The 12,723-nt window shown below is 44.1% G+C and overlaps 1 protein-coding gene across 4 annotated transcripts in view; it reads left to right on the top strand.

Moving 5' to 3' along the window:
* Positions 1 to 12,723, top strand: part of LOC307211811 (uncharacterized protein) — a 198,677-nt gene that overhangs the window by 119,018 nt on the left and 66,936 nt on the right. The gene's annotated exons all lie outside the window — the stretch shown is intronic.

The following is a 12,723-nucleotide window of genomic DNA, read 5'->3' as shown; positions in this document are numbered from 1 at the left end:
GAGCTTTTTTGCGGAGAAAGTCCTGTTGCTCCGCCGTGACCTCGCTGCCAATATAGATACAGTGACTGAACTGGAGGCCCCTCGACTGACTTCAGGTCCAGTGTTGGACCATTACGATCGTATACTTCCTGCTGATGTGGATAGATTTCTCCAAGTTGGAAGGCCCACCACCTGCCTCCTTGATCTGTGCCCGTCTTGGCTGATTAGGGCGTGTCTAGGACTTCCGGGTTAGCGCGATCCGGTTAATGGCGGATTCCCTCCGAGCTCCGGTGGGAATCGGCTCCATTGCAGACGGGTCTCACCGCGACGGCGACGCGGGGACCCTTAGAAACCGCAGGCGCGGAAGCCTGCGGACCTGGTGACTCGGCGGGCACCTAAAGCGCCCCCCCCGACCCACGAAGAGCCTTTTTAAAGGCTACAGAGAGGGTACGGGGAGCGGCGTGGTGCTGTGAGTAGACCGCTACTGCAGTGGAGCGAAGCCGCGAGCCATGGCCGGAGACCGCTGACTTTCTTCCCTGAAATTCGGACTTTAATTAATCCGTGAGTAGATTGGAATTTGGACTTTAAAAATTTTATCTTTGAATTCGGCACGATCGGGGGATGTGCTAAAGGGAAGTCCGCACCCCCCTGCCTACAGAAAATTTAAAGCAAGTATCGGAGAACTAAGGTGGAGAGTTCTTTCTTTGGTGTTTTGTAAAAGATAATATTTGTATGAATTTGACAGAAGAAGATTTGTGCTGGATAGTAAGAGTGGAATTTTAGAAGCTTTTGCTTAAACCTCCCCAGACCCGGGAGTGTCCTCTATGTGAGCTGGAGAAAAAGGAACGAGGAGTTTGACAGCTGTCAAAGGAGCTGTCAAACGGGCAGCGAAAGTTAAAAACTTTATTATTTAACACCTTTTCGGACTTAATTTGCTACATTTGAACTAAAGTGGTTGGAAACAAAGAAGGGAAATAACAAAGTAAAGGACTATTGGGAAAAGACTATTAAGTAACCAGAATCCCCCTAGGGGAAACATTGAAACATCACAATGGCTGCAGATGGAAAATTACAGGCAGAGTTAGAAAGAATGTTTTTTCTTGTGGGAAAGCTGCAGGAGCAGACTATGGCCATGAGTAAACAACTTATAACCTTGAACTCTAAAATAAGTGACTCTGCTGAAGGCACAATGGACTGGACTGGGAAAAAATCTGCAGCTGAATCAGAAGAGATAACCTTGGAACAGGGGGAGAGTGAGCAAGGGCCAGTACAGATGGAGAGTACCAACCACAAGCTTACATTGTTAGAATACAAAGAAGAAGACCCTTGGATTACAAATCTGCGAAAGATGCGAGAAAGGAGGGAGGAAGCCCCTGGAACATTTGGAATATTTGAATTTAAAAGAAACAAGAAATATGACTGGGGCTTCCTCTTCGAGTATGGATTGGCTGACCTTCTGCAGCAGCTGGTGTCAAGTACTTTGTATGGAAGAAATTTTGATGATACCGGGCTGGAACTTCCTCGAGACCCGAGGACCAATGAGGAGGGCTACCAACAAAACCGGCAAAGAGAGACTGACAGGGACTTAAAGGCCTCAGATGTGAGGAATCCAGGCTAAAAACTGTTTTTGTGGACGTGGGGACATTGGGAAGGGACAGAAACCGGGCCTGGGGGGGGGGGGAAGGAAAAAAAAAATTAAAAAATGTTTATGACTTTTGTGTTTGATTATTATGATCTATTTTTAAGATAAAAGGGAAATTCGTGGAAGGAACTCGAGTCGACCTTAGAAAAGGTTTTAATATTTATAAGAAAATTGGATAAGTAAAATCTGGCCAAGTGAAAGGTTTTTTAAAAATATATATATACAATAATAATATGTAAAGGATGAGAGATATGAATCTGCTGAGTTAATTTAATTGAATTAGGATGTATGAAGGGGGGTGGGGGGAGGTCAAGAACTGGGGTTAGGAAAGTAAGGTTACGAAACTTCATATGTGTTGTCTTTGTTTATGTGTGTGTATGTTTGTCTTTATAAAATGTGAAAATTCAATAAAAATTCTTATAAAAAATAATAATAAATGATTAGGGCGTGTCTAGATGTCGCGCGGTCCCCCCTGGTTGAAATTATCAATTTGTCCCTTGCCACGGGGACATTCCCAGGGGAACAGAAGGAAGCAGTGGTGTGTCTGCTCTTAAAGAAAACTTCACTAGATCCTTTAGATCTATCCAATTACTGCCCAGTTTCAAACCTTCCATATCTGGGTAGGGTAATTGGGAGAGTGGTTGCTGAGCAGCTTGGTAGGTTTCTGGAGGAAACAATGGCTTTAGATCCATTTCAGTCTGGTTTCCGTCCTGGTTTTGGGACCGAGACAGCTCTGGTTGCCCTAACAGATGATCTCCGTAGACAACTGGATCGAGGCGGGTCAGGACTGCTGATCCTTTTAGATTTGTCAGCAGCCTTTGACATGGTTGATCATGATCTTCTGGACCACTGTGTCGCCGACGTGGGGATACAGGGCATAGCCCGTAAATGGCTGTGCTCTTTTAACTCTGGTTGGGGACAGAGGGTGGCACTAGGGAGGGAAATGTAGTCATGCCACTCCTTGGTGTGTGGAGTGCCGCAGGGCACAATCCTCTCCCCGATGCTTTTTAACATCTTTAGGCACCCCCTTGCCCAGATTGTCCGGAACTTTGGGCTGGGCTGTCACCAATATGCTGATGACACTCAGCTTTATCTGTTGATGGATGGAATCCTTGAATGCCAACAATGGTGATAGTTACAGGTAGGTAGCTGTGTTGGTCTGCCGTAGTCAAAACAAAATAAAAAATTCTTTCCAGTAGCACCTTAGAGACCAACTAAGTTTGTTATTGGTATGAGCTTTCGTGTGCATGCACACTTCTTCAGATACACACAATGGTGATAGTTCCTACAGCCTCTTAGAAATACTGGAGAAATTAATTGAGAAGCAACTGCAGTCTGAGGCTGGAGATGAGAAATAATTTACTAGATCTATGCTAGCCTGTGATGGAGTCCTCAAAGTCAGCAGCTGCCAGTGGCCCATCCGGACATCCAGGATGGGCCAGGAGATGTCGGCATTGATCTTGCATATTCCACTGACATCTCTTCTGGGGCTGGGCCTGCATGTCCTCTTCCCTTCTGCTACAGATTCCTGCATTGCAGGGTGGCCTTAAACGTTCCATTGAGTCCTTCCAACACTACAATTCTATGATCCTCCCTCATCTCCTGAAGGTGAACACTCCGACTCCAGGCTCATGAAAGTGCCATCAATTACAGATTTCCTTCTTTCTTTTATTCAGGAGGACAATAATCAATGTAAGAGGAAATCGGGGGTTCTGCCAGGAGGAACTCACCAAACGATGCCCATCTGGTCTAACGCTTCCTGCTTACTGTGGCTTCAATGCACAATGCTGTGCCCTTGAGTGACATCAGTGAGCAGCCCACATCCATAGGTATGAAAGCCTGATTGCTACGCTGATTCTTCTGGATCTTTGCTTGTGAAAGTGGGCCTGATCAATCCATTTGTGAAAGCAGGCAATGAAATAAAGATCAGTCTGTTCAGATGATCATCCAATTAAACGCATAAAAGGTAAAGGTAAAGGTACCCCTGCCCGTACGGGCCAGTCTTGACAGACTCTGGGGTTGTGCGCCCATCTCACTTAAGAGGCCAGGGGCCAGCGCTGTCCGGAGACACTTCCGGGTCACGTGGCCAGCGTGACATCGCTGCTCTGGCGAGCCAGAGCCGCACACGGAAACGCCGTTTACCTTCCCGCTGGTAAGCGGTCCCTATTTATCTACTTGCACCCGAAGGTGCTTTCGAACTGCTAGGTTGGCAGGCGCTGGGACCGAGCAGCGGGAGTGCACCCCGCCGCAGGGATTCGAACCGCCGACCTTTCGATCGGCAAGTCCTAGGCGCTGAGGCTTTAACCCACAGCGCCACCTGCGTCCCTGCAGTTGCCATACCTACTAAGAAATAAACTTTTCAGTGTGCTTTTCCCCTGGTCTGCACCTTTTTGGATGCATTTTGCTTAACATGCTTGTTTTTGTTATGTGTGTTGTTCTATGTCCATTGCCCCCATTATATGCTTCCCCCCCCAAAAAAATCACATAAATTAATAATTTTATCCCCTTGTTCATAATATAAAAGCACAAACAAGAACACCAAATGCAAAAAATAAAATAAAACCAAAACTCAAAAGATGTGAAGAAACAAATGTTAGTAGGAACATTGTTTAAATTGTTTTGATCAGTTTTATTCTGCTTTTCATCCAAAAGGCTTCTGTACAATTTAAAAACCAAAAAACTAAATATGGAACACAAGCGAAAAAGGACAGGAAGGGAAGAGGAAAACAAAAATATCAACTCCTTACCAGTTTCTAGACAATCATGGCCCGCTGGCCCAGTTCAGGTCTAGGAGGTGCCTGATTCAGCTTGGCCTCCAGCAAAAGCAGATGCCTTGAGCCCTACTTCCTGTCTCTCCCCAAGAGGCAGTTGGTGGAATGGTCCATTAGGAGCTCCACCTTTCCTGCACTGCTTGCATCAAAGGATCATCTAGGATGGTTGCTGCAGAACTGCATGGCTCTTCTGATGGGTGTGTGGAGCAGTGGGTTTTAGGGACTGGAAGATGTGGCAGGATTTCTCCCTTCCCATTATATTTTCTCACCTTTTCCCTGCCACCTTTAACTTCACAGTAGATCACAAGGTGAGCAACAGATTCTACCCCCTTTGCCATTTAACATCTATATCAGTGGTTCTCAAAGGAAGTGGGGTGCCACACTGGTGTGTCAGGAAAGGATGGGTTGTGTGTGAGATTCAAGTACAAACATAGAAACTTTTAGATATTTCAGTGTAGTATAGCATCAAAATCAGAAAAGAGAAAGGCTCCTTTGCGTTGATGAGATGAGAGCTTGTTTGTCGCAAATTGGACTTAATATAAGCGAGATTACCTAGCAAAAGCAAGCTCAGGCCTCTCATTGAGTTTCTAAACATACTTAAGGGACATATGGTAAAGGCTCATTAATAATTCTATGTTGGACCTGATTCAGGTTCTTATGCAGCTGCATTGTTTTATATTTTCTGAGGGTTCCATGATCATATTATAAAGTAGTTGTGTTCTGTTATAAATCAGGCGCTGCAAGGAGTTGTTTGTTTGTGCAGAGCACTCTTTAGTGAAACAGCAGTGTTGAGATGATGGGAAATCTCCAGCAGAGGCATTGAAACCTAGGACGGTGTATCACAGGTGCAGGCTCAGGCTGAGACTGAGGAGCCCATAGAGGTCAAGGGTTCGGAAACTGAACGCCTGCAGTTCTTTGAAGAGGGCGATTGTGACGATGACGACAACAACACTAAAGATCTTTATGTTTTGATGGTGAAATGGTGGAATGTCTTTTGCTTGGAACCAGGAGAAAAAGTAGCATCATGAGTAATGCCTTGTACAGTGGTACCTCGGGTTACAAACACCTTGGGTTACAAACGCTTTGGGTTACAGACTCCACTAACCCGGAAGTAGTACCTTGGTTTAAGAACTTTACCTCAGAGACCGTTTAGGGCTTTAAAGGTCAGCACCAACACTTTTAATTGTGCTCTGAAACGTACTGGGAGCCAATGTAGGTCTTTCAAGACTGGTGTTTTGTGGTTTCGGCGGCTGCCGCGTTCTGGATTACTTGTAGTTTCTGGGTCACCTTCAAAGGTAGCCCCATGTAGAGTGCATTGCAGTAGTTCAAGCGGGAGATAACCAGAGCATGCACCACTCTGGCGAGGCAGTCCGCAGGCTGATAGGGTCTCAGCCTGAGTACGAGATGGAACTGGTAAACAGCTGCCCTGGACACAGAATTGACCTGTGCCTCCATGGACAGCTGTGTGTCCAAAATGACTCCCAGGCTGCGCACCTGGTCCTTCAGGGGCACAGTTACCCCATTCAGGACCAGGGAGTCCTCCACACCTGCCCGCCTCATGTCCCCCAAAAACAGTTCTTCTGTCTTGTCAGGATTCAACCTCAATCTGTTAGCCGCCATCCATCCTCCAACTGCCTCCAGACACTCACACAGGACCTTCACCGCCTTCACTGGTTCTGATTTCAAAGAGAGGTAGAGCTGGGTATCATCCGCATACTGATGAACACCTAGCCCAAACCCCCTGATGATCTCTCCCAGCGGCAGCACGTAGATGTTGAAAAGCATGGGAGAGAGGACAGAACCCTGAGGCACCCCACAAGTGAGAGCCCAGGGGTCTGAACACTCATCCCCCCCACCACCACTTTCTGAACACGGCCCAGGAGGGAGGAGCGGAACCACCGTATAACAGTGCCCCCAGCTCCCAGCCCCTCAAGACGGTCCAGAAGGATGTTATGGTCGATGGTGTCAAAAGCCACTGAGAGATCCAGCAGAACTAGGAAACAGCTCTCACCTTTGTCCCTAGCCCGCCGGAGATCATAGACCAGTGTGACCAAGGCAGTTTCTGTTCAGCTTGGAAAAGAGGAGACTGAGAGGAGATGTGATAGCTCGTTTTCTCCTGCTCTGGACTCAAAGCAATTGATTCAAAGTACAAGAAATGAGATTCCAACTAAACATATGGAAAAACTATTTGACATTAAGAGCTGTTCAACCATGGAACAGTCTCCCTCAGGAGTCTGTGGACTTGGAGGTTTTTATTTTTATGTATAATATTTATTGGCATTTTCATTTCCAAACCAAACCACACCAAAACACCATACAGTTTTTACATTTCTTATCATCACCCATATTTTGACTCTCTCAAGTCACTGAGTTCCCTCCATTCCTCCAAAGTGACTTTCTAACTTCAGTTTGTAATTCCATCCACATTTTCCCCATCTACCTTTCTTTTTACTTTCATATTCCTTATAATTGTAAATAAGCTTCTACTTTTGACTAGCAAACCTTTAAATCAGTCCTGTTAGTGTTGTCAGATGTTTACAATTTTCTTTCAAATACATAGTAAAATTGCTGCTAATTTTTCTTCCATAAACAACCTGTAAATTTAGGCTTGGGAGCTGTTCAGATCAGATCCCAGGAGCAATAGTTATTATTATTATTATTATTATTATTATTATTATTATTATTTATGCCCCATCTGCCAGGCTGGGTGCAGCTGAGTGTCAGCACCCTTACAAGGTTCAAGAATCAGCTGGAGTGTTTGCAGAGAAGGAGGACCGATCTGAACCTTGCTAATGTTGGCCAATGAACCAGTAGTTAGCAGGCTGAGAGGCAGCAGAAGCATATAAAAGTTGGTCATCTCATTAAATACGCAGGGTTCTAGTTAGGGAAAAGTTGGCAACCCCTTCTATTAATAATTTATTTCCCTCTCTTTTACACAGGGCAATTATTCTGTAACGCACTTAGAGGATCTTGATATCCCCCAACTACAAATTGTATCTATGGAAAAATGACATTGGGCCACTGTGGCAGTAATGGAACCTGCAAGGATGTTCCCTTTCATCCCTTTTATTCATATTGGTGTTGGAAACACTATTACAAACTCTTAGAAAAAACGAAGAAATAAAAGGAGTTAAGATAGGAGTAAAGTCATACAAAATCAGAGCATTTGCGGATGACCTGATAATAACAACTGAGAATTCTCAACAAAGTATTCCAGCAGCTATAGAAACAATTAACAAATTTGGAAGGTTGGCAGTATTCAAAAAAAAACTTCAAAAAAACTAATTTATTAGTTAAAAATATGAGATCTGAGGAGATAAAGGACTTACCAAAAATCACGGGTTTGGAGATTAAAAACAAAGTAAAATACTTGGGAATTTGGATATCGACAAAATGTATTAATTTGTATCAAGTCAATTACACAAAAACTTGGAATGAGATAAAAAGAATAATCCTCACCTCTCCCTATTGGGATCTCAGTAGTCAAAATGAACATTCTACCAAAAATAATTTTCCTGTGCCAAACCATTCCAATATTGGCAGGAATGGAATGTTTTAAAAGTTGGAGGAAAGAAATAGCCAGATTTATATGGAATGGAAGAAAGCCAAGAATCAGACATCAGATACTTATAGATTAAAGGGAGTGGGGAGGTTTTGCCCTACCAGAATTAGAACTGCACCATGCTGCTGCTGGATTGGTATAGATAAAAGACTCAAATACTCTAAGAGACACGGACGTGCTAGACCTCGAGGGTCCTGACAACCGATACAGGTGGCACGCGTATTTAATTTATGAAAAGGTGAGGGTCCATAGGGGATTTTTAAATCATATTATAAGGAAATCGTTATACAAGATCTGGATAAAATATAAAGGAATATTAGAACCAAAAATTCCCCTATGGACTTCACCGACAGAAGCCCTGCAGTTAAAAAGAAAAATATGCAAGGAGACTGGGCCACATATAGATTATTAATAAAAGAAATTAATGATAACATCAAATTAAAAGAGTTTGAAGAAATCAGAAGACACCTGACAGACTGGCTACAATATTTTCAGATAAATCAAAAATTGAACTTAGATAAAAAGGAAGGTCTTACAAAGGAAACATCTAGATTTGAAAAAGAATTAATACAATATAAAGGAAAATACATCTCAAGAATTTATAACCTCCTATTAGAGTGGGACGCGGGTGGCACTGTGGGTCAAACCTCAGCACCTAGGACTTGCCGATCGTCAGGACACCAGTTCGAATCCCCGCGGCGGGGTGTGCTCCCGTTGCTCGGTCCCAGCGCCTGCCAACCTAGCAGTTCGAAAGCACCCCCGGATGCAAGTAGATAAATAGGGACCGCTTACTAGTGGGAATGGAGGGCACAAGGAGAAGGGGGCGACAGAGGACGAGATGGTTGGATAGTGTTTTCGAGGTTACCAGCATGAGTCTGACCAAGCTGCGGGGGGCAGTGGAGGACAGGAGTGCCTGGCGTTCTCTGGTCCATGGGGTCACGAAGAGTCGGACACGACTAAACGACTAAACAACAACACTAGTGGGAAGGTAAATGGCATTTCCGTGTGCTGCGCTGGCTCGCCAGATGCAGCTTGTCATGCTGGCCACATGACCCGGAAGTGTCTGCGGACAGTGCTGGCCCCCGGCCTCTTAAGTGAGATGGTCGCACAACCCTAGAGTCAGAAACGACTGGCCCGTATGGGCAGGGGTACCTTTACCTTTATTAGAGTGGGAGGTGAAAGAAGAATTGGTGAAAGGTTCAATGGTGAAATGGGTGCAAGACCTAGGATATAACATCTATATGAATCAATGGGAGAAATTGTGGAGGGAGGATATTAAATTTACGGCGTGCTGTAATCTGAGAGAAAATATTATGAAAATGCTATACAGTTGGCACCACACTCAAGAAAACTTGCAAAGATGTATAAAAACAGATCACCAACTTGCTGGAGGTATAAAGATGGTATAGGGTCATATATGCACATGTGGTGGGAATGCACAGCCATTAAAGAATTCTGGAATAACATCTACAACGAATTTAAAAAAAACTATTTAAGTTTTCATTTAAGAAAAAACCTGAAACCTTCCTCCTGGGAATAATGTCACCAGAAATCAAAAAAGAACTTAGAGCACTTTTTATGTATACAACAGTAGCAGCCAGGATCTTAATTGCAAGAAACTGTGACAAAAGACCTACAATAAATGAGTGGCAAGTCCAAATGATAGAATATTTACAGATGGCCATGATGACAGGGAGAGTTAGAGGTTACCAAAAACAGAAAGTACAGAAAGAATGGGAAATCTTTAAAGCGTGTCTGGAAAAGTATTATAATAATAAATATCTCCTGGCAGAAATAGAATGATCCTTGTAAAACAACAAATATAATGTCTTTTGATATCTGAGGAAAACAAAGAAAGCAATACAATAATTTGGAACTGTGTGTGAAAAAATAGTAGAAATAATAATACAATGAGTCTAATTGGAAGTCAAATGTGTTTATTTTGTTTTGTTTTCTTCTTTCCTTTCCTTCCCCTCCCCTTCCTTCTTCTTCTTCATTGTTCTTTTTTGGTACCTCTTTCCTTGGTCTTTTCCTCTTTGACCTGCTAAGAAAGAGATAAATAGATAAAAGTTAAATATGAAAACTTGAGTAAGTTAAAAGTGATATTTTGTCATTTTTCAACTTCTATTTATTTATTGTTAAAATTGGTCAATTGTAATGAACTGATGTAGTAACTACTGCGGTTTTTTACTTTGTTATTGTTGAATTCTAAATAAAGTATTATTCTTTTTTTAAAAAAAGGAACCTGCTGTAGGAGTAAGTGATGTCCATTGAGTTGGTCCGCCTCATGTGTGAATGTTTGTTCATTTTCAATCCTGATTTCCTGATCTACTCTGAATTTTCACTGAAGAAAGCAGAAGAAGGGCTTTGCTTGTGCTAAAGGAGATACTGTGTGGCCAGACAGAGACCCCCCGACCCCAGGTGACTCCCGGGAGGAATAATGACTCATGACAAACTGTTATGGGATTAAAATTGGCCACAACTTTATTAAACTTTCAGATGTAGGGAGACCTTGGCTTAGGCATTGGGTGTTTCTCCTTCCCACTCTGGAGTCCTTGGTGAGGTGGTTTGATGAAAGCTTCTTGAAAGTCGAAGTACACTATGTCAGCTGGGTCTGCATCTACACTAACCTGTTTAGTGTTATTTCCCCCTATTAGAACGATATCAGATATGTTCTAATAGGCAGTAATGGCACCCACCTGAGAGGTGCCAGAACTGAGCTCCGGTAAAGTGAAATAAAGCCCTGGGAGGGAGGTGCCATTTTGTGGTTCGCCTTAGGCACCAAAATGTCTTGCAGACAGCAATCTGGATATGGGAAACCTTCTAGACAGTGCATGACTTATGGTTCTTGTCAGGGACTTGACTGAGGAGGAATGGTGGAAACCACATCTAACCTTCTCCTGAACCTTCCCGAGAAGAGGAGGACATCATAGATCTAAAGCATTGGTTTTGCAGAGGGTCCCAGCTCAGAGATAGAAGAGGGGCAAAGCTGGGAAATAATGAGAGAAGCAGAGCAAGAACAGCTGGCTGACCTGTTATCACTGGAAAGCATTCCAGATCCCATTCTCTCAGAACACGGCGAGCAATGAAAGTAGGAGAGCAGAGAACCCAGAGGCAATTGTCCCCAAGCAGACACCGTGAGGGAGCTGAGGCTGTTGACGACTGAGAAGGGAAGGGGGGAGGAGATTACTCGGAGCAACGCCATTATCAAGGAGATGGCATTTCTACATCTATATTGAATAAAAGACCTTGGTAAGAGTGTCTTGTCTTTCCATTACTGGCAGCCTGCCGTGAGGGAGAGGGATCAGATTCCCTGAAGCCTGATGGTTCTTCACTTCTGTTCTCCAGATAGCTACAATGCCAGTATAGGGTGTTCCTAATGTTCATACATCATAGGGTTGCCATATGTCCTCTGGGGGGGGGATTATATTTTAAAGGAAATGTCCAGGTGTTTTTGTTTATTGGCTTTTGGGGGTTTATTTTGGCTTGGGCTTGGATTTGGGTGGCTTGGACTTGAGCAGCTTGGGCTCTGCAAGCCATGGCTGCTGCCAGCCCGAGCTGGGGGAAAGAGGCATGTGGGCAACCCTAATCCATCAGATACCCTGGATAGCTGAAAGACCAATGACAAAGCCTTTTCTGCGTATCAGAGTTTTTCAGTCGAATGGCCCATATTGCCATTAAGCATCCTTTATGCATGGGTTCTGCCAAATGATATCCAAATGTCAATCTTGCCTGAGTGAAAATAAATAGCCATGTTTCATTTTGCAAACCTCTGGAATCAACAGTGTACAGTGATACCTCTGGATACAAACATAATTCATTCCGGAGGTCCGTTCTTAACCAGAAACCGTACTTAACCTGAGGTACAACTTTAGCTAATGGGGCCTCCCACTGCTGCCACCAGCGTGCGATTTCTGTTCTCATCCTGGGGCATAGTTCTTAACCCGAGGTACTACTTCCAGGTTAGCGGAGTCTGTATCCTGAAGTGTTTGTAATCTGAGGTGTTTGTAACCCGAGGCACCACTGTATAGTTCCGAGACCCAAATGTTCTTATGCATCTTCTTGTTTGGAGGTTCTAGCAGGGGAGCGCAGCTATCGTATACCCTTGACCGAAGAACGGTACACTCCTTCTATCTGGGATGGTCGTCCTCCTCCACCGAGCGCGCAGCTTCGGGAGGGACGCACATGGAGCGGTGAGGGAGGAAGGGGACACCCGCCTAGCCAGCCAGATCAGCCGAATCAACCCTGGCGATCAATGGGGTGACAGATGTCGCAGCCAGATCGCCCTCACATCCGTTCTTATGCATCTTCTTTTGGGATGTATCCCAGACCACTTAGGAAGCCCATGACGGAGATGAGAACTAAACTCTTGTGAGGTAGGTAAGCTGCCACACGACACAATTCCTTGGGAAATCCTGCAAAAACCTCATTGCAAGGAATGGAAGGTCTTGGTTATTTTGCTGAGATTTGCTCAGAAAATGGTCAGGGCTTCCTTTTCTCCCTGCAATTGCCTGTCATGGTATCCGGTTCCTGCTGCCTAAGATGGACAACTCACTTTGGAATCATAGAATTATAGAGATGGAAGGGACCCCAATGGTCATCTAGTCCAACCCCCTGCAAAGCAGGAATCACAACTAAAGAATCCCGGAAGAATAAGAAACCAAGATAACATTATATATATATATATATATATAAAAGAATGGAAATGGTTTACTGAATATTTACAGGTAAATTATAAACAGATAAAAGCACTGGCAGGATTACTGCAA

Source organism: Podarcis cretensis (assembly GCF_951804945.1).
Source record: "Podarcis cretensis genome assembly, chromosome: 3".
Lineage (NCBI taxonomy): Eukaryota > Metazoa > Chordata > Lepidosauria > Squamata > Lacertidae > Podarcis > Podarcis cretensis.
The sequence above is the reverse complement of the archived record's forward strand: the minus strand, read 5'-3'. Positions and strand labels throughout refer to the sequence as shown.